The 22,188-nt window shown below is 39.4% G+C and overlaps 1 long non-coding RNA gene across 1 annotated transcript in view; it reads left to right on the top strand.

The window, feature by feature from the left end:
* Positions 1 to 19,411: 19,411 nt before the first annotated feature.
* LOC122815435 overlaps positions 19,412 to 22,188 on the top strand; it is a 49,559-nt gene continuing 46,782 nt past the window's right edge. The window contains exon 1 of the long non-coding RNA XR_006366956.1: positions 19,412 to 19,868. This is a non-coding gene — a long non-coding RNA (uncharacterized LOC122815435). The remainder of the gene's footprint in view (positions 19,869 to 22,188) is intronic.

The raw sequence follows: 22,188 nt of genomic DNA, 5'->3' as shown, positions 1-22,188 counted from the left end.
ACACACACACACACACACACCACACACACCTTATGGCCAATTTAGAGAGTCTAATCTACATATTGCATGCCTTTAGAATATGTCAAGAAACCAGAGCACCTGGAGTAAACCCATATGAACACACTGAGACATGCAGACTCCACATAGAAGGCACCCTAGCCAAAAATCAAACTGGAGAGCTTCTTGTTGTGATATAGCAACACTATCTGCTGCACTGCTGTGCCACTCTACCATGCAGAATATATTATGCATGTTTCTCATGCTTTTCATGTTTCCCATGACTTTCATGATTCATTTTTATTCTCTTTTTACTCCTTACACACTTCAAACTCCTCTGTGGACTCATAAGTGTGGCAAAGCAGTTTTGTTGGCTTTGCATAATCACTTAATTTAACCTTAAATCTGATTCACTCAACACTCCCCCTTTATTTAATCATTTCTGATACCACACATGAATATGTCTTATTTTAACTCATTCAAGCCTATAGCACATTTTTTATATATTTTTTATATACTTCCAGTTTACACACTTAGTTCCTTATGACGTCCAGATCTTTCTTAGGTCTGGCTTTCTAAGTGACTTACCAACTTATAATAGGCAGGATGGGAAAGGGCAAGGATGTATTAATAAAATGGCTCTAAGATTATTAACCTAGCTGTCCTGAAGTAGAAAAGCCTTGATTAGCTTATGCTTTTTAAGTTTATTTTTCAGAAAATACTGTGGAATGCAAGGATGTGTGCAGTGCAGGCTATAAGAGGTGCAACATTCCACACCACATGCATATTAAATGACTTAATGAATCAAGTAACCAACAAATTCACAATATGTGGCTCAGTTCTTTATCTCATTAATGAAAGTCTCAATAGACTCTGTCAGACCTTTTGTCCTTATAAAGAAAAATGCCAAATATATAGCAGATTTCTAACTGGTACACAGTAACTCTGAACCATTTGACTTAACACTGCAATACTCACTTCTTAAAGTTCTCAAAACTCAAATGCAGTATAAATAGTCATAGCTTTCCCTGACAATATACAACATCCTAGCTATCAATGTATTTTGATGGTTGTTGGCTGTACTGTTCACAGTCAGGAATAAATTATATTTTTGGATTTGTAGAGTCCTCGTCTCAAACGATTTAGCCTAGAAAGCAGTTATCATCTGAGTGTTGTTGATCCACATCTCAAATGACAGGTGAAACAACTTATAGGTTCATAGATTCACAGGTGTTTACTAGGCTAATGACCACAAGGGTTTTTTTAAGCCTAGGCATGCATCTCAAATCTCTGACAAGTTCTGATACCCTTGATAAGTGTAAGCAGGGGTTTGGGAGATGAACTCTTTACAGGTTGCCTGTGTCCATTAAAGACACAGGTGCCAAACCAGGGAAGAATTTTCTGTTTGCCATTCAATTGTCCAAGTTGCACTTGAATTGGATTAGTTAGGAACTCTGGTACACATGGATGGGGAGCCTGTTCCATAGACGGAGCAGTCTCTGGGATACATACATGTCTGTCCAGCAGATCTTATTTATATCACAGACAAGGTTTAATTCTTTAAAACAGGTAATTCTGGTGTTGTTTGTTTTGTGGATATGCAGGAGGTCCATCAGAGTGGGGTCTGACAATGCCCTGTATGCCAGGCATAGATCTTCCCTCAGAAATCTGTAGGAGACAAAATACAGGGATAGGGCCTTGAAGCGGTCTGTATAGGACATTTTACTTACACCTTGCATTCTTTTAGTGAGGAACCTCTCTGGATGTTCCAGTTGTTCGATATACCTGGTTATGTACATACCAAAGGGGGCATTGTACTCAATGACAGCGCTATTGAATGCCGAATACAGTGGAACAATGACTTCCTTGGATTTAGATGCTATACCTTTATTTATAAGTTGCGCAACACAGAATGGTTTCCTCACTACTGTAGAGATGTTATTGTCAAAGGCTAGATTACTATATATACATGTCCCTAAGTCTCTGACTACCTGGTCAACTCTAAGGGGTGTGTTGTCAATATCATAGTTACCAGGGGTGGATGACTTCCCAAAGGATGCTATTATGCATTTCTTGGCATTTAGTTTTAGTCCGTGGTTCTGACACCAGTTATTTGTCTGTGTCAGCCACTCCTGGAGAATATTTGTGTCAGTGTGGGATTCAATGACAGCTCCTAATTTGCAATCATCTGCAAATTTAGACAGACAGAGACCACTGACATTGTCCTTGACTTCAGACAAGTAAATGCAAAAAAGGAGAAGTCCAAGGACTGATCCCTGAGGGACTCCACTTGTGAACTGGCCTCTTTGTAGAGGTGGTCTCCCCAAGTCTAACTTCCTGGGTCCTGTCTCTGAGCCAGTTGGCTATCTACCAAGTGACATACGAGTTTGTACCTAACCTCCTGTGTTTATCAGCAATGCCCATTTGAGGTATTGTGTCAAATGCCTTGGCCAGGTCAAGGCAGGCAGTGTGAACCATTTTTCCCTCATCCATTGCTTTGTTTTCCCTCTCAAAGAAGTCTACAAGGTTGAGTAGGCATGATCTGCCCTTGATGAAACCAAACTGGGTTGGGTCCAGTGTTCTGAGGTTTACTATATCTGTATTGATCATTTCCATGATAATTCTTTCCATGGCTTTACATTGAAGACTAGTGAGACTTATGAGTCTGTAGCTTACAGGGCCTGTAGATGGTCCATCTTTGTGCCAAAGGGTGACTGTTGTTGTTCTCCTTTCAGGAGGCACAAAGCCTATTTGGAGGCTACAGTTAAATAGCAATTCCAGAGGCCCTGATAGGTAATGTTTCATGCTATTTAGAAGGCATCCAGTAATATTGTCTGGTCCCATTGATTCGGTGTTTTTGGTCTTAGAGAGAATATTAAGGACCTGTTCCCTAGTGATAGTAGGGGGAGTTATATTTGGTGGTAATTATTGAGAGAAGGTTGGGGGGGGGGTAAAGTAGGAGCTCATTTTATCAGATAGGGAGTTTGTTATATCTTCTGGCTCATTATAGGTGGCTCCATTTACAATGAGCTCTGCACACAATTGTTTATTGCCTTTGAGTTTGCAGACATAGCTAAAGAATGCTTTGCAGTTGTCCTTGGCCTGGGATGCCAAACCTACCTCAAATTTGGCTTTGGTAAACTTTATTTGCCCTCTGAGTTGTTTGTTTGGTTTGATGAGAGTGCTTTTATCATGTTGGTGCTGCACCTCCTAATTTTTGCCATGATGTTCTTCCTTCTGTTACACAACCTGTTGATTTTGTGATTCTATCAGGGTGGCCTGTTTTTGAGTTAGTTCTGTACTCCTTCCTGGTGGGTACAGCTGCCTCTATGCCACTATTAACATGCTTGTAAAGGGTTTCTGTGAAACGTTTTGCATAGGCAGCAGTGCTCTCAGGGTTTATATGGGCTTGAAATTTTGCCAGGTTATCATTTAATAGCAGGAAGATAGCCTTAGCATAGTTTCTGAATATTCTAGATTTAGCTGAGGGTCCAGGTTTTATTTTTACTTCTAAGGAGACCATTTTGTGATCTGACCTTACCAGGGAAGACATTACAGTAGGGGGTATGCAGCACTCTCCCATATTAGTGAGGACCAGATCCAGTATGGCTGCAACCCTGGTTGGTGTATTGACTATCTGGTCCAGGGAGTCTGTGTTTATAAAATCCAGGAATCGCTGTGCATGTACGTTTGGTGTTGTATAGGATTTCCAGTTAACAGTAGGGAAACTAAAGTCACCCATGAATATGGTATTGGGAATGTTAGTACTGGGTTTTCAATCACCTCTGACACCATGTAAAATGAAATACATTGGTATGGCTAAAGCAACAAAACAGAGACTATGGCGCTTTATTGGTAGTCTGTGATTCATAATTATGGGTCTACAACTACAAAGGAGAATCAGCAAACAAAGTTGTTGTAATGCTATTAAAGAATTTTTGCAACAGGGTTTCATCCCGTAGCTGCAATGATTTGGGGGACTATTACTGTTCACACCTCTGCTACAATTGCATATGTTTTTTGAGGTCACTGTATGTCGGCGTAAGTGGAATAGTTTGAGATACTGTTGCCTCAGACTTATAACATTCTTCTTTTGAATATTTAGTTTTATTGTTCTAAGAACTGCATATGCGATCCTTGGAATTACAACAGTAGCTTACAGTCCAGTTGCATGCAGCTGGCTACATCAACAAGTGTTATAGACTGTACCACTGTACAGGCTATCAGGCCACATGATGCATATTCTTTAAACAGATACATGGATAAAGGCAGCAGTTCCTTAAAGTTATATACATTTATATTAAAATCAACATTGCAACAGGAAATATGAGTGAAACCTACATCACTGGTTATGAATAACAATACAGACGCATCTCCATAACTTTTGTATTTCATTGCAAGATCCGATTCTGCAAACTCTTGTCGTGAGGAACTAAAAAAGAAACAAAAAGAAAAACAGTTCATTGCATTGATACTTTAAAAGGAATAAGATATTAATAATATTTCTGCTGGAATGCAGGATGATGTTGCCATTTATCTACTGTGGAGACAAAATTAAGTGATTAAAATGAGTAAAATGAAGTTCAAGTAATTACTGCTGTCTTTTCAGCCAGTACTGACATGACATCTAGAAAAAGGGTATACATACCGTAACAAGAAATTGTGGTTTTGTTTTCCAAAGAAGGGAGGTGCTTAGAAAGAAATTATCAAGGATCTCCTGCAGGTATGTAAAGCAGTGTGCAGATGTGTAAAGTGAGGACTGATTCTATGTAAAACCACAAACACCAAAGGCAAACTGATTTCTTAATGTACGTTAAGCAGGAAACAGGGCTGGTACATGATTAGTCTGATAGGGCTGTGGGCATACTTCAGTTTGGTATTACAGGCAGCAGAACAAATGGACTCTTTCTAATAGGATTTATGGCAGTTGGGCTACTTTTGTGATTCAATAAGTTGTTTTCTTTCTGTAAAGACAATGGTGAAGCCTTGCCTAGAGAAATGTATGCAGCAGTTCATAGAGACTGCATCTCTAGGTAGATGAAAGGGCAGCAGAACTCTGTAGGGTGGGAGTAACAGAAAACATCAAACAAACATGCAGACACACACAGACACACACAGACACACACACACACACACATACACACACACACATACACATACACACACACACACACACACACACACACACACACACACACACACACACACACACACACACACACACACTCATACAGTCACTGAAAGATCCTGTTATGTGTGCCTTGTAGGAAAGAAGAGTGACATGGGACATGCTGGAATAATTCAGGTAAATCCAAAAGATTAGCAGAGTTTGTGGAAAGTAATAGCTTAGAAAAACTATACAAGAATAAAAGAGCACAGTGAGTGTGATGTAGGCTTGGGAGTGAAGTGAAGAAATATTTTGTCCCAAAGAATACAATCAGATTTTCAGAAAAGCTACCCTTGGGAGCTAATGATTTTAAAAATGGTATCAGTATTCAGAGATACAGTTTACCTAAATTTTGTTAACCCAGAGGGTACACAACACAGAATTTGCTATTGTGAAGCATGACCTAGAAGTCAACAGTAAACTGTTACTGCTCAAATACAACAATAAATACGGGGTGATGATAAATGAACCAGTAAAACAGAAGTCCATCACTGATGCAGTATGAGGTTTTAAGAGGAAAGACATAAGAAAGGGAGTGAAGCAAGCAGATCATTATATATGCAGAGCAAGGCATACAGCAGCAATCATGGGTAAATGACAAGAGAGTTTTGAGTATAGTTTCACAGGGGCCCAATGCAAACAACTTCTTACAAAATTTTATCTTAACATGCCATCAGAAAATCCAATCATAAGATATGTATCTTAATCCGGAGTCCAGAATTCTAATGTAATTCCCAAATAATAGTTCTAGAATAAGTCTAAAACACCTAAAGATTGGGCTAATTAATATCAGCAGTATTGGCAACAACTGGACTTCACCTGTATCATGGTTTCTGGAAAAGCAACACCACATTTGTGTTATAACTTGATGGAAAAAAACAGGCTCCTCTCCATCAAATCTTGTTCAGGAAGTTTATATAATTTATAAAGATAAGAGCCTAGGTCTAAAAATAAGGCAGTGATGTTTAAATTATGCTAAAGAAACATACTGAACATAGCTCAAATAGAGAAAGCCACCCCCCCCCCCCAAGATATGACACAAACATAGTTGCTTCTAGGCAAGTAACTCCATCTTGCACACTTGGAGTAGTATCTGTGTGATAGAAAAAATAGGAAAGAATATACCCCAGATATAAAGCGAATATAATAGTATATGTTTCACTCCTTCTTCTATCTGTGGATAGAAAAAGCATGGAAGAATATACCTCAACATAACTAGCGAATATACCATTTTGTGATGTGACATTAAAATCAATGCTTTAGCCTCTGTGGACTCATATCCACATAAATTCCTTAATATTAATGGAATAATACAATTAATCAGTTGTTCTTCTAGACCTAATTACACCACCAGTAAATACTCTCACTCATTATCCAGGGTAACGCAGTGGTGCAATGGTTAGCATTGTCCCCTCACATCAAGAGGTTCTCCAGTTTGATCCTTGGCGTGCTTTCTGTCCTCATTTCATTTGTGTGGCTTTTCTTTGGGTGTTCTGGTTTCCTCTCACATTCCAAAGACATACATCTGGAGCATTTCTCTCCAGGCCTTGACTGAAAATGGGTTCTGACCCAGTCGGACTTGCCCAGTAAACAATTGATATACATTACAACTAACATTCATTTATATTGCTTAAAACTAGACAATTTACCCAACAGCCTTGGTGACCACTGGTCCTTAATCTCAGATTGTTTTTCAAAACTATAAAGGCTCCACCACATTATACAGAGGCAAAATCCATTCCCAGTCTAAAGCTGGCAAATATATACAATGCATTGCAAACTGCTGACTAGACCCCGTCTTCCTGGAAACGGACCCAAATCAAGCTTTATCCTTTCTTTTAGATTAGTTATCCAGTATACAAGATATTTTACTCCAAAAAGTGCACATGTATAATAGAACAGTAATGCCCTTGGCTAACAAATGACCTAAAATCATTTATGAGATAAAGGGAAAAGGCATGGACAAAACAAAATAAGCATTAAAAATAATTAAAATCTACACCAAGTCTACCTGTATTTTAAAGAGGAATGTAGGATAAAAACCCAGTAAAAGCCATGTACCTACAAAACAGACAACTAGCTTCATAGGAACATAGAGACAAAGGAACAAAACTATGCAAGCAATAACAGGGAACATGAGATGCCTAGTCATATGCACCTTTAAGAAGACACATTTAAATATTCTTGCCCCTTTTTATTAAATAGAGCTCTCTTTTCAAATTAAGAAGGACTGTACATGATAAACTTGGTATAAATTTAAATGCAACCAAGTGGTATTTTGTCTGACCTGTAGTTGTAACTTATTCCATAGGCTGGAAATATATGGAGTTAGGAACCTGTACCTATAATGATCCTTGTTTTGGTGATATAGATATTTAGTATGGATGTTTGTAGCACCACAGGTTTTGCAAACAAACACGGGATCAAACAGGATTGTGTCTTTCATGGCTTGAAAAGTCAGATAAAGGTCACCTCAAACCAGTCAGTATGCCACTGAGTATAAGCAGAGCTGGATGCAGCAGTAGGTGACATAGGCAGTCACCTAGAGCCCTGTGGCTGAGGAAGGGCCCACTCTGGCCAGGAGGCTTAAACATTTATTTTAATAATCCTGGATACACTCCCGTGTACTCAGCACACTTGCAACGAACACCCTTCAGTACTCGTTGTTTCCACATCAGGTAAAGTTTTACTGGATCATGTTGCTAGCCCGATGGCCAACCCTCCTCAGAGAGTGCACCACACACTCGCATGCACACAATCACACCTAGGGCCAATTTAGAGTGTCCAATCCATCTACTGCATGTCTTTGGAATGTGGGAGGAAACCCACACGAACGCATGCAGGACATGCAGACTCCACACAAAATGCACCCCAGGCGAGAATCGAACCCTAGAACCTATTGTTGTTAGGCAACAATGCTAACTGCTACATCACTGCACTATCAAATTTAATAATAGATTAAAAAAAACCTTCTTAACACCACAGTAGCAATGTCTTCTCCTTAAAGGAGAACCATGTATGTGTGCCGCACACCACTGTGGAAGTAAACACATTCCACAGTTGCACAGGTAATTTAAATTAGCTGTTCCATTCAATGAAAAGATGAGTGTGTGTGTGTGTGTGTGTGTGTGTGTGTGAGTGTGTGTGTGTGTGTGTGTGTGTGTGTGTGTGTGTGTGTGTGTGTGTGTGTGTGTGTGTGTGTGTGTGTGTGTGTGTGTGTGTGTGTATCCTTACCAGTACTAAAGATCTCCAAGCCACGCAACTGAATAAGAAAAAAAAAATGTGTATTTTTGTCATAGCATAGTTGTAGACACCACTTTTTACATAATGCAGTTTATTATGCAGGATCTTTTAGTATTGTGCCTGGACACAGTTTAGGACTCATCACAAATTCTGCATCAGCCTGGAAATACTGGATGGAATCTATACGTTTGTAGTTATTCTTTTACATTTCTGTCACAGTAAAGTCAGGTTCAAGGGTAATGTGTGTTTTGTGGGTTCACCTGTCTTTAAAGATTCTGGATTGAAAGGTACTATGTGGGCATTTTCTTAAGATGGGAAAATGAGGGGTGGGGGGCAAGCTGAAGGACATTGCAAAGGTCTTACTGCAGTTGTCAGTACACTATAATCATCAGCAGGATGTATTTGACCTACCCTTGTACGTTTATGTATATGCAGAACTGCTTTAAGTGACCTGTTGTTGAGTGGGCCCTGGTTTAAGTGCTAAAAGTTTTAATCTGTCCAAGTACATGACTAAAGGCATGTGTCAAAATATATACGCTATTTCATTTTGAAGAAAAACATCTGAGGAAAATATATACTTTGTAACATACTTTTCAGTGCGTGTTTCAGCAGGAAGGAAAGTAGATGAGTAGGTAAGGAAGGTCATGCCAGACTTGCCACAAAGTCGGCTTGTACTGAAAGCAACAGGTCAGAGGTCCCCAAATGAACCATCAACCCAGTGCCTGCACACACACACACACATACACACACACACACACACACACACACACACACACACACACACACACACACACACACACACACACGAAAATTGTAAAACAAAAATGTGATGTCGATTTATGGTTGGTACTGATGTTGACTGTGGCAGTGTTAGATGTCACGTCGAATACTTGCAGTAACAATGAAATCAGACGTTTAAATCAGATACTGACTAAATGCCAGAAATAACCAGTACATTTTTTACACTGAGCTTATACTTGCACACTGTGCGTAAACAATTTAAACTGAAGAGAAAGTGCATGTCTGTGTGTGTGTGTGTGTGTGTGTGTGTGTGTGTGTGTGTGTGTGTGTGTGTGTGTGTGTGTGTATGTTTAAGCAATTTAAACTAGAGATAGTGTGTGTGTGTATTTTAAACTTGAAAGTATGTGTGTGAGTATACGTATATATGTGTATATAATTTAAAATAACCATTCTGTTCTCATGAATGAAAAAATGTGCGCGTGTGTTGCTGTATGAAAAAGGTGTGTGTGTGTTGCTGTGTGAGAGTAGAGAGAAGGCAGGTTTGTGTATGTATTTGTGTGTCTTCAGCAAACCTCTCAACTGTCCAGATTTAGCCTTATAGTTTTGATCTGTTTATTATAAAAGTTGTGGCAATTCATGGAGGATTGAAGTCACTAAATTATGACATATATATGAGTTTTAGACTTCATATCCTTCAGAAAGTGTCTGCCAACACAAATCCTGTTATTCTAACTACTTTATAATTTAAAAAGAGCAATGGTTAAAATCTATCCCTATTTTTAGGCCATTGTATCCTTGTTACTTTAGGCTTTGTCCAGATTTCTTGCAATAAGAGGTTAAGAGTTATGCATACCTGTCAACTGATTAAAATTTTGCCTCATATTTTTGCCAATTTCTCATAAAATTTGTGTTTTTCTGGCATTTTGTGGAGGATTGAGGGCACTAAATATTGACATATGAATTTTAGACTTTATATCCTTCATAAAATGCATGCCCACAAAAGTCTTGTTATTCTAGCAATTTTCTAAGTTAAAAAAGAGCAATATTTAAAATCTATCCTTATTTTTGGGCCATTGTATCTACATTATTTAGGCTTTTAGGTTGAGAGGTACGGAGGTATAGTATGTAATGCCCTAGCGGGAGGGGGGGGTGAGGCATGTTAGCCAATTAACTTGATCAGGCTTGATCCTATAACTTCATTACAGGAGACAAGAGCCTGAATCCTCTACACCAGCTACGAGACTGCAGAAAGAATTGTGAGCTTTAGTGGAGACAAGAGCCTGTCCTCTACATCAACTACCAGAATGCTGTCGAGAGTTTGAGTTTCAGTACATTTTCAGGGAATTATGAGTTTAAATGCATTTTCATGGAATTGTGAGTTTCAAGGGAAGAGACGTTTACTGTTGCTCATGTTAAGTCTGTTTTCAATGTGCAACTAACTGCTTTGTTTACAAAATGGCAGTCACTGTTTGTGCTGTAGAATTTGAAAGCACTATTAGTAGCATAATTGCTTTTGGTGAAGAAGGCTGCAGGTTCTACTCCCACACCATGTAGATGGCGTGGTGGTAGTGCAGTGCCCTTTCAATTGTTGATTATTTGGTGCATTTTAAGGGGGATAGGGGTTCTGCACTCCTGAGTGTGCCCTCCTTTGTATGAGATGTCCAGTTACTATAAACTTGTCTGCTAGTGATTCCATATTGCAATATTACCAACTTATCAATTTTTTAATGTTACATAGGCAATTAATTCTTCAAGAGCAGCAGGCACTGAATTTGTAGATGAAACAGTGAAATGTAAAGTTGTTTGCCAGTAGCAACCTCTTCATTAGTTACATATCTCTTTAATGTGGAGTCATTCAGATGACTATTACTAATACAGACATTGTGCTTATTGACTGATATTGGTGGATTATAATGATAGATGTCTGAGTAGCTTTTTATGATTGAAATTTTCTGAAATGGGTAGTTCAGTCATTATTGGCTCACATTTTTTTTATTGCTTACTGGAAGAATTTTTTAAACTATAAATTTAAAACACATTCTAATAATTGGTGCTGTATTATACAAGGAATATAATTTAATACAACCAGGAAGGTGAATCAAAGAATGTATGCATGGCCCTAAACAATGTGTGCAAGGAGCCTATGGTTTGAAAATAGCCCAAAGGTAAACTTAATCCTCCACTGGCCAGATGCATTTTCTTTGGATGTTTGTTTTAATGCTGTTTCAATGAATGTGAGCTTCAAGGACAGAGACGCTTACTGTTCATGCTGTTAGTTTTCATTGTCAGACTGTATTGTTTGTTTTTAGAAAATGGCTATTATTGTTTGTGCTATTTTATTTCAATATCTGTAATCATTGTGGAAGTAAATAAGAAAGCAGTATGCACACTGACAGGTTTGAACAGTGTTTATGGTAACTGGAGAGAAATAGCATCATCATGGAACACTGGAATGGTTAGGGGGTGGGGAGGTAGGGTATGCCGCAAGAGGCACTCCTCTGGGGGAGGCCCTGATTTATTACCTTGCCCAGGACCCCATTTGACTTTGATCTGGCTCTGAGTATAAGGAGAAGAATAACGACCTGTTGGTCTGCTTGAAAGGTTTAAGGGCTTTCAGTTCTTTGCTTAGAAACCTCGAAGGCATTTCTAGTTGAATTATATGCTTGGATTTACATATACATGAAGGGGGCATTGTATTAGGCTATGGGTCTCATAAGGGAAGAGTGCAGTTGTAGAATGACTTCTTTCGATCTTAAAGGTATTCTCTTGGAAATTAAATTAGCTACATATAAGGAATTTCATAATATGGTGGGAACACGAGAAGAGAAAGTTCTCCACAGAAGTACCCAGGTCTCTTAGTGTCTGTCTGTCTGTCAGTCTGACGTGGAGTACCATTTAAGGTGTATGAGATGAGAACATTGGGGATAACTTTTTTCTGAGCTGTAGTACAATGCACCTTTTCGCATTTAGGTTGATACTGTTTTGGTATACCAGGTATGTGCATTTTTCAGCCTATGGTAGAGCTATTTACTATCAGTGAATGAGTAGACAAAAGTGCCCAGATTGCAGTCATCAACAAACTTGGTCAATTCTCAGATATTGGCTAAAATGTCTGCAAAGTAGGTTCCAAATAGGAAAATGCACAACACTCATTTATGTGGTGCCCAACTAATTCCAATTTTATGTTCAGAGAGGTTACCAGCAACTTTTACAATCTGAGATTTGCTGAATAGCCAGTTTGCAATATAGTAATTAAAGAAGGGATTTATATTAAAGTGTATTGGTAACTTACATAAGCATCCTTGTTTTACAATTAATTTAATTTCTTGTTATATTACTCATATTACATTTGCATGTGATTCTACAAATACATTGAAATTATAGTTTTGTTTCATATTTTTATTTTTTTACTGTTTACTCAGCTTTTCTCTATAGTCACACCCACAAAATGATGTCATGGTAGGTACTGGGTACTAGTTTGCATATAAGTACAAAGCATTGTGGCTGAGGAAACAATATACCTCCTTAGTTGTAGTTTCACTACTACATTCTCATGTATTAATTTTCAGTGTAAGTTGTTCCACCAGCAAATTCTAGTTGGCATCTTGTTTTTCTATGAAGTAAGAAGCCACTACTGATGCATTTAACATGGAAATACTGTAGCTTATACATTAGTGAGGAATTGTGGGTCCAGTTCTTTGTGATGTCATGGCAGGGATGTTCAGCTCTGAGAAATAATTCAGGGAGATGTCTCTATCAACACAATAAAAATATACAAACAACACTCTTTTTGCATAAAAAACTGTATAGCTTGGTGTTGTGTATGATAAGGAGGTTATACCAAATACCAGATGTTTGTTTGTTTCTTAGACATGCTTCTGGACACAGCCAATACACTTCAGGCTTGTCTGTTTTTTTCAGTAATGCCATCATGGTGTATAGCATGAAAATCTTTGGTCAGATTAAGATAGGCAACATGCACAGAGTGACCACTGTCCACAGCTTCTGCTACCTTTTAAAAGAAGCTTACTAGGGTCAAGAGACAAGACCTGCCCTTTACAAAACCAAACAAACTGAGGTCTAGATTGCTACTTAACCCTGGTATATAGGGAGTGGCATCACTGTACTGAATTCTCAGTAACTACACAGTATGAATGGACTCAAATTGTAGGGAGGCCTCAAGTTCTGGCATCTTCTACCACTGAATAGTGCCACCGTGATGAATTTTCATTTGCGTTTGTTATGTTGGAATGTCCAGAAAAGAACTCTGCCTGCAAAAGGCACTATGGAGGTAGCAAAGGCCTTAGCCAGTATGTGAAAGCCCTGATGTGAGAGGTTTAAGCCATTCCTGTCAAAAAAGTCTTATCTACCATCTCATTCTAAGCTGTCATATACATGACCTTTTAGAATGACCACTACTGCATAGTCAGTTGTTAAAGCCAACTATCTTGCCTTGGCTTCTAGGCATCATTCTTGGTGAAAGGAATATACTCAAGACCAGTGTCTTTCCTGCCTCTAACACATGCATACTAAATTATATCATGTCACTTTGAACATTCTTCTGGGTGGAGTACCTCAGGTCATTCACTCTTGCACGGGTTAACCCAAGTCTTCATATCTGTCTAGTTTAATGAACATTAGGGCCATTGTGACATGTCAGAGACCTGGCACTGGACAAGCAGCTTACATCATCCCTATATCTGTCCAGTCTAGTGAGTGTGGACTCTGTATGCCTGCAGAGAGTTCATAGGTTCATAGGTAAATATGATACAATCAGTCTACAGATTATTACATGCCTACCACATAACCAGATGGTGACTAAAGGTGAAAATCCAACTCTGTAGCCTGTGTATGCAAGGTAAACACCTTAACCATTATGCCAATCCCCCTATGACTAAAACAGCTCTCTGCACATTGTTTTAGAACATTTAATGCAATCAGATTGGCCTCAAAAGCCACTCAAAAGTTACTCTGGAAGACAATCAAAACTATTATAAATGATATCAGTGCTACCTCAGTTGCCATTTTCACCATAAAAATGTCCTTCACTAATGAGTATAAGAAATTTAATTCCTTCCCTTGATACTTGGACCAAACCACAAAAGGAGGGGGAGTATCGATATTCATCAAAGATACCCACACCTCCAGGTTGGTGGCAAAGCACGAAGCATCAGAGACTACCCATGTGCAACTAACAGTGGGTAAAACTGCCTTCCAGTTTATAGCCTGCTAAAGACCACCCTCCCAAACCCAGGAACCCCACTCGGCCTTCCTGAGAACACTGGAAAATATGAAGGTCTCTCCAAACACCATTATATTGGGCGACTTCAACTACCCAAACATAGACTGGGAGCATTACTCTAGCTCCAACACCCTAGCCCAAAGGTTCCTAGAATTCATAAACTCAAATGCTATGGAACAACTTGTTACCACTCCCACAAGATGGGAAAACATACTGAACCTGATCATCACCAACATGGGGACTCTATGCTCCAGACCAGAAGTGTATCCCTCACTGGTAAGATCAGACCATAAACTGATCTCACTGGATATTCACATCCCGACCCCACCCCCTGCCAAGAAAACCACAGTGAAAAAACTTCTCTAAAGCAAATTTCACACTCCTCAAAACCGAGGTGGAATCCTTCAAAGCCCCCGGGCCTGTGAAAAATATGGCCCAGACCGCAGAATCCTTTATAAATGCATTCTATGAACACCTTCAGGAATGCATGGATCATGCAATCCCAAATAAAACCAAGACCCAATCCTCCAAAGGCAGATGTCCTGTCTGGTGGACCCCAGCCATAAACAAACTATACAATAGAAGGAGGAAGCTACTACATGATAGAGCAAAATCCCAAAAAGGGAAGGCATCTCTGATCAGTATTAGCAAAAAACTAAGGGCACTAATAAAATCGTCTAAGGCCAGCTTCGAGAGAAAAATTGAACAGGACACTAAGGATAATCACAAGGCTTTCTTTAGTTATGTTTGGAACCTGGGTGGGAATTCCCAGATATGCTCAGAATTAGTCCAAAATGACAAAAAAATACACCAAACCCACAGACATTGCCAACATCCTAGCTGACAGGTTCAGTGCAGACTTATTCCCCCCTCCCCACCAAAAGGGCAAATATCTATCCCAGCAGAGTGCTGCTCCCCTGACATCTCAGATGGTCAGGTAAGAGCCGCCCTCTCCAAAGCAAAAAACACAGCATCAATGGGACCAGACAGTGTCCCGGGCTGCGTCCTACATGAACTCCAAGAAGAGCTAAACCCAAACATAAAACTGCTGTTCAATCTCTGCCTTACAACAGGATATGTACCCAAAGAGTGGTGTACAGCAACAGTGGTCCCTCTCCACAAAGTTGGTGCCTCAACGGACCCTGGAAACTATCACCCCATAAGCCTGACTAGCTTAATCTGCAAAGCTATGGAAAGGATCATCATGGACCTCATAAATAAAGATATTGGGGACCTACAGACACTGGATCCTACCCAGTTCGGCTTTGTTAAGGGCATATCCTGCCTCTTAAACCTGGTTGACTTCTTTGAAACAGTCACCAAGGCCATTGATGAAGGGAAGGTGGTCCACACAGCCTACCTGGACCTTGCAAAAGCCTTCGATACAATACCCCACTCGGGCATTATAGATAAGCTCACCAGCTTAAATATAAACCCCTATGGGTTGCAAACTGGCTCAAGGACAGAACCCACATGGTTAGAATTGCTGGAGCCATGTCAGACTCCAAACCAGTTACAAGTGGCATCCCACAAGGCTCAGTCCTGGGACCTCTCTTGTTCGGTATATATTTCTCAGAGGTACAGGCCAACACAGAAGGACTGTGGCTGACCAAGTTCGCAGATGACTGCAAACTGGGCGCCATAATCAACTCTCCAGCCAACACAAGCATCCTCCAAAAGGGCCTCATAGAAACAGACAACTGGTTCCAGAGCCATGGCCTCAAGCTAAACGCCAAAAAGTGTATAGTCATCCCCTTTGGCAAAAACAAAGTGCCCACAAATTACCACATAGGTGGTAATCCATTAAGTACAGAAGAAGTAATTAGGGACCTGGGGACCCAAGTTGATAGCAATCTCTCATTTGACAACCACGTGGCCAAAGTGGTTAGAAAAACATTTTATATAGCCCACCTAATCATGAAGGGATTCACATCTAGATTAGGGGAGGTCATCGTGCCTCTTTACTCATCCCTCATCAGGCCCATAATCGAGTACAATGCCCCTTTTGGGATTTACCTTACCAAACACCTGCAGCAACTGGAAAGACCCCAAAAGTACCTCACCAAGAGGATCAAAGGGCCCAAACAGATGCCATATGCTGCCTGGTTAAAGAAACTCCAGCTCTACTCAGTGGCATACCGCCTGCTCAGAGGCGACCTGTGCCTGACATATAAAGCCATGTCCAACCCGGAATTAAGGGACATGCTGCACCTCAGAAAATCCAAATCCCATCGAGCTACACGCTCGAGAGACTTGAACCTCAGCACTAAAATAAATTGGACATGCTGGAGGGACAGATTCATAACCCAGAGGCTCTCTTCACTCTGGAATAAAATCCCAGTCCAGTTTAGGCAGAGTCCCTCATTGACTCTCTTCAAGAGGAATCTTGATGAGTGGATGGGAGATCGTAGGTTTACCCCGGGTATCACTTCTGTGTCACTGTTAGACAGAGGCACAGTATACTAACCTCGAAAAAGGGCATAGCAAAATTAATTTAAAATGGGTGGCGAAAGCCAAACATACTCTGGCTAGGCTTATAAATGCCCTAGGGCAGATAGCCTAGTATGAACCTATGAACCTATATCAGCAGACATGAGTTAGGTGGTATGGGGGGGGCAAAAGCTTGTGTAACACATTTACATGAAAGTGCTTCCTGTGTGAGTTCAGAAAAAGATAATCACTTACTCAATTAATTAGTTAATTACTAATTAAATACTTAATAAAACTGTCCATAATCACATTAAGATTATTGATAAACCCATATGATACTCTTGAAATGAACCCATGTAAACATAATTTAATGAGGATTCAGTTAGTGTATTCAGGAAAGCACTGGACAGAATAAGGGGAACAGATATGACCTGCTTTGACATGACAAAATGAGGGTAGTGAATTTGATGGGATAGCTAGCTGTCTACACGGCTTGCATGCTGTAAGGAAATTCTAAGATTTGCAGGGCAGATGTGAGGAAGCATACATCTCAACTGTACAGATTTTCGCAGAATACCCAGATTTTTGTCTCATATTTTTTGCTCTCTTTTTTCATAAAATTGTGGTTTTCTGGCACATTAGTGGCAAATCATTAAAGATTAAAGTTGGAAAATAATGACAGACATTTGAGTTTCAGACTTCATACCCTTCAGAAAATTCATGCTAATGCAAAACTTGATATTCTATTAACTTTCCAAGTTTGTTTGAGCAATATTTAAAAATAATCTCCATTTTTGGTCCTTTCTGCTACTTTTATTTATGGCTTTGTTCAGATTTCTTGCTCTTAGAGGTTGAGAGGTATGTGTGGAAGACATGAATGCAGTCTTTTTCAACCTTTATGGTTCATAGGTTGGTACTAGGCTGTCGGCCACAGGGCCTGTACAAGCCTAGCCATAACAATTCCCTGGATATTTCTTCCCACAATATTTAGTTTATACGACCTAACTGTTTTGTGCTGTGTTTCATTTCTTCATTCATTCTTCCATTTTCTTATACCTTTTATCCAATTTAAGGCACAGAGAAAGTGACAGACACTAGTCAGGATCTCAGTGAGCATTATGCTAAGACTCCTTTTTGGACAGAACACTTGGCCTTTATGGGAATGTTACTGATGACCAGTACAAATACAGTGATAGCTCTCTCTTTTCTTTATTTAACATTATAGAAACATATCTTTGGGTGGGGTTGTAGTAGATATGCAAAACAGAATCTGAATACAGAAGTAAAGAGCATTCTTTTTAAAATTACAAACTAAAATAAATAACAAGCAAATCAAAAAATAATAGCCATCTAAGAAATATAGTTGTAGAACTGACTGGGACAGACAACAGCTTCTGTGAACTCCTTGCTAAAGAATAGGTATATCTACAGATGTCCCTGTTCCACAGTGTTCCTGAGAAAAAAAGAAGGCTTTAATAGCCAGTGTCGTCAGTCTCTGACCATTCACCATCATTATATACAGCACGGTTTGAAGAAATCTGCACAGTCTCTTTCTCATCCTGTACCTGTCTTCAGTGGATAGCATTGTGCTTCAGTCTCCACTGATGTCATTCCTTTAAGGTTCACCTACACTGAATGCAACACAGTGTGGTGAAGCTTGGAATTTCTTGTTTTCCACACCGATCCTGCCCTATGCATAAACAGGGGGGCTTGGTCCCCAGTGGTGTAGCCCCTCGCCTTTCACCATCACTTACTACAGCGTAATATGGGGAAACCTGTGCTCTCTGTGCCTGCATTGTACATGTCTCATAAGATAAAGAGCAGGCTTCAGTCCCCAAATTTGTCACTCTTTTGCATTTCTCCACAATTAAATGCATCATTGTGGATCCCTATGGACAAATCTATACAATCTATACCCTGCATTTTTAGTCTCACTACAGATAACAGGGGGCTTCAGTCTCCATTGATGTCACTCCTCCACCTTTTACCAGAACTAAATACATTTGAATCAAAAGCAGGCTGCATTGTTCCAGCTCCTATAATGTATCAATAAACAGAAAGCTTTAGTTCCACGTCTGTCACTTCCTCATCTTTCATCAGCATTAAGTACATTACTATAAGGAAGTTTGCACTAGCTGTCCAGCACACCTGTCCTCATGGATAAATAAAATACTTTATCCCTACGTTCTGACAACCCTTCCAGCTTTGTACTAAAGTAGGGTCAACCCCTTCTCTTTTACCAGCTATGTACACCATGGGGTGATACCAGTATGCACTTTATGTACCTAAAGGACATTGTCTCCTTTTGATCCCCTGCTTTTTCAGCTCTACTGCTGCAGAGTATCTTATTATGTAGTTACTTTGTAGCTACTTATTGTTACTTTGTAGCTACGTATTGTAAACGTCATAGATTAGCTTCTCAATTGTAGATTCTCAAGACCCAGAAGAAAACTGCTGTCATTTTAAGTTAATGTAAATGGAACAGTGGCAAAAAGGTGAACTGTCCTGAAAAGAACATAATATTCTTTTTGTTGATTTCTCAGAATAAGGAAGTGTCATGTTGTAGTCTGAGAAGAAAAGAGAGGTGGGGCAATATATAGGTCTACCACATCCATCCTGTTAAAAAGTTACGTTGCTACAAAGATGGCGCCTGTTACTAAGGAACCATCATTATGGGAACTAAAGAGTAAGTTAAAAAAAGTTTATTTTGCAGAAGGAGTGGCCTAGTATTTGCTAACATGCCGGCAGTAACCTTTAATTCACTGGTCACATGTAACTGAAGGACATTGGGAATGCATGATTTTTTCTCTTCTTTGAATTTTTCACAATTACTTAAAAAAAAACGGGTTTTGTGTTATGCTTGTTGCAAACAACCTGATGAAGGCATTGTAAGTAAAGGAGCTGGTAACTGCCATCAAACTACGTGGGGAGGGAATGAAGAAAAGGCAGCAATTGGGTGGACCTGCACTTATGTTTTGTGAATTCTCACTAAAAAAGAAAAGATCATAACCAGGAAAAGACAAAGCGACTTACAGAGAATTTTGAGGGGTAAGTGACTTTCCATTTTATGTTCCAAGAAGAATGTGTATGAACATCAGCTTGATTATACAGTGGGGGGTGACAGCTATTATTTCAGTGCTGAAGGCCGCTGATATGATTTTGGCCCATCTCCCACTACAGACCCAATTCTCTGTTTATTCACAGGCCTTGCTACCTTTGTTGTGTGTCTACAAGCTCTAATACTTCTCTAGTAAGGGTTTTAGGTGGCCTAAACAGTGCCTGATTTTTCAGACATTAGAAGGACTCCTGTGTTGTACACCTTCACCATTTCTGACATCCATCCCCTTGATAACTTACCTATGACATTCATATAAATACCTTTAAAAATGAATTCAGGCATGCACATCATGTGTCTGTTTACTTTCTTGACAAAACAGTACAGCACAAGAGGAAAGGCAGGGTAAATGCAGTAGACTGTAGGAACAGGTTACTTATTAAAACTAGAAAAGCACTTTTTCACAGAGAGTCTTGTTATTGCTTAAAATGGACTACTGCAAAGATGGAATACAAGGAGGTATTCACAAAGGTGTGGTGCAGGTGGAGAAGTGGTGAGGAAGAAGAGGGAGGAAGGTGAGGCATACATCTCAACTGTGCAGAATTTTGTAGGATGTCCAGCTTTTTTCCTCATTTATTGAATCTGTTCCTCATACAATTTTCAGTTTTCTGGCAGATTGTTGAGGAGTGAAGTCAAGAAATAATGACAGACATTTGAGTTTCAAGCCTCATACCCTTTAGAAAATGCATGCCAATGCAAAACCTGTCATTTGAGCAGCTTTCTAGATTTATAAGAGCAATATTTAAAATCTGTCCCTGATTTTGTCCCATTGTGCCTCCATTATTTTTGGCTTTGTCTAGATCTTGTATGTCAAGAGGTTGACAGGTATAACATGAGACAGAATGCTGAATTCACTTACAGGCAGACTTAATAAGCTTAGTATCCCCTTCTATCATCAAATAAATGTAAAATGAAAGGTAAGGTTTGACTTTAAAAATAGAAAGAGGTGTAAGTTTGTGTGTGTTGGGGGGAGACTTCCAAGATGTGGCAACGTCTTTCTTTTGTTGATGTTTTGGAATGTGCAGTTTCTGTCACTGTCCAGCCATTCTCCTGAACTGGGCTCAGCTAAGGTGTGATTAATAGTCCTACTATCAGGCTACAGATCTTGTTGATAAGTGTTTTAATTTGTAAGTCGATGTTATTTCACTTAAGGAATTTACTGCATTTACTAAGCCTGGTATGTTACAACCTTTTACATTTACTGACATAACTGATGCCTCAAAGCTGAAATGTATTTTACTGGTTCGAGATCTAGTGTATTAGAATATTAGTCTGACATGCTGGTAGTCCAATTTTGTGTCTTCAGGCCCTGGTATCGGACATAAAAATGCAGCAAGGAAATCATTACAGACCACCTTGCATAATTATGTCCTAGTCATGGGCCATGATGTTTCTCTATGACAGCAACCTCTGGTGCTGACCCATTACAGAAAACATAACCATGTCAGTAACTGCTCATTGATGAATAACCTCACCTGCATAAGGTGGATGCTTTAAAAAAAAAAAAGACATCGCTTCCTGCTGGATGGTGCTACCATATTTCACCAAATCACACCTGTGCCAGGTATGTCGCTTCTGCCCTCTTCTCTTTTTCTGGATGGGTGAAGGTTTTTTACTTCACTTCACTGCTTTCCTTATTGAGATCTTGTGGAAGGGATACTGAATAGGTAAACCGGAAAAAACCTAGTGTTAATTAAAACATAAGGATGACAAAGTACTACCAAGTACTCTGGTAGTTAAAATGTTATTCTTGGTGACAGAAAAAGATGATGCCTGTGTCTTTTACAGGAAATAGAGGAAGCAATCAGATCAGCTGGTTATATTGTTACTATAACAAATTATGTTAATATGTTAAAAATATGTTATAACAAAAATGTTAATATAACAAAAAATAGTAATAAATAACAAGTGGACATCTGCAGAACACTTTAATCCATTAAAAAAATAATACAGGAAATAGATAAAACAGGCAAATCAGGTGACAGTCCTGCTGTCGGTCTCTGCACCACTACATCAAATGACCCATACGTGCACTATAACAAGGGGTAAACACAGAAAAAGCAGAGTACATCTGCCTTGTTCTGTTATTTTTTTTTTGAAGCGGCAAGAAAGTCATCTGCAGCCCACATGTGAGGAGATTTATCCTCACATGCATAGTGGTGGAGAGAGGTGGAAACACCCTGCACTTTTACAGAAAACTAACTTTTTAGTGCACAAGTCATTGACAGTTGTGCACAGTGTAATGTAATTTTG

Source organism: Protopterus annectens, chromosome 11.part0 (assembly GCF_019279795.1).
Source record: "Protopterus annectens isolate FY-2018-M chromosome 11.part0, PAN1.0, whole genome shotgun sequence".
Classification (NCBI taxonomy): Eukaryota; Metazoa; Chordata; order Ceratodontiformes; family Protopteridae; genus Protopterus; species Protopterus annectens.
The sequence above is the reverse complement of the archived record's forward strand: the minus strand, read 5'-3'. Positions and strand labels throughout refer to the sequence as shown.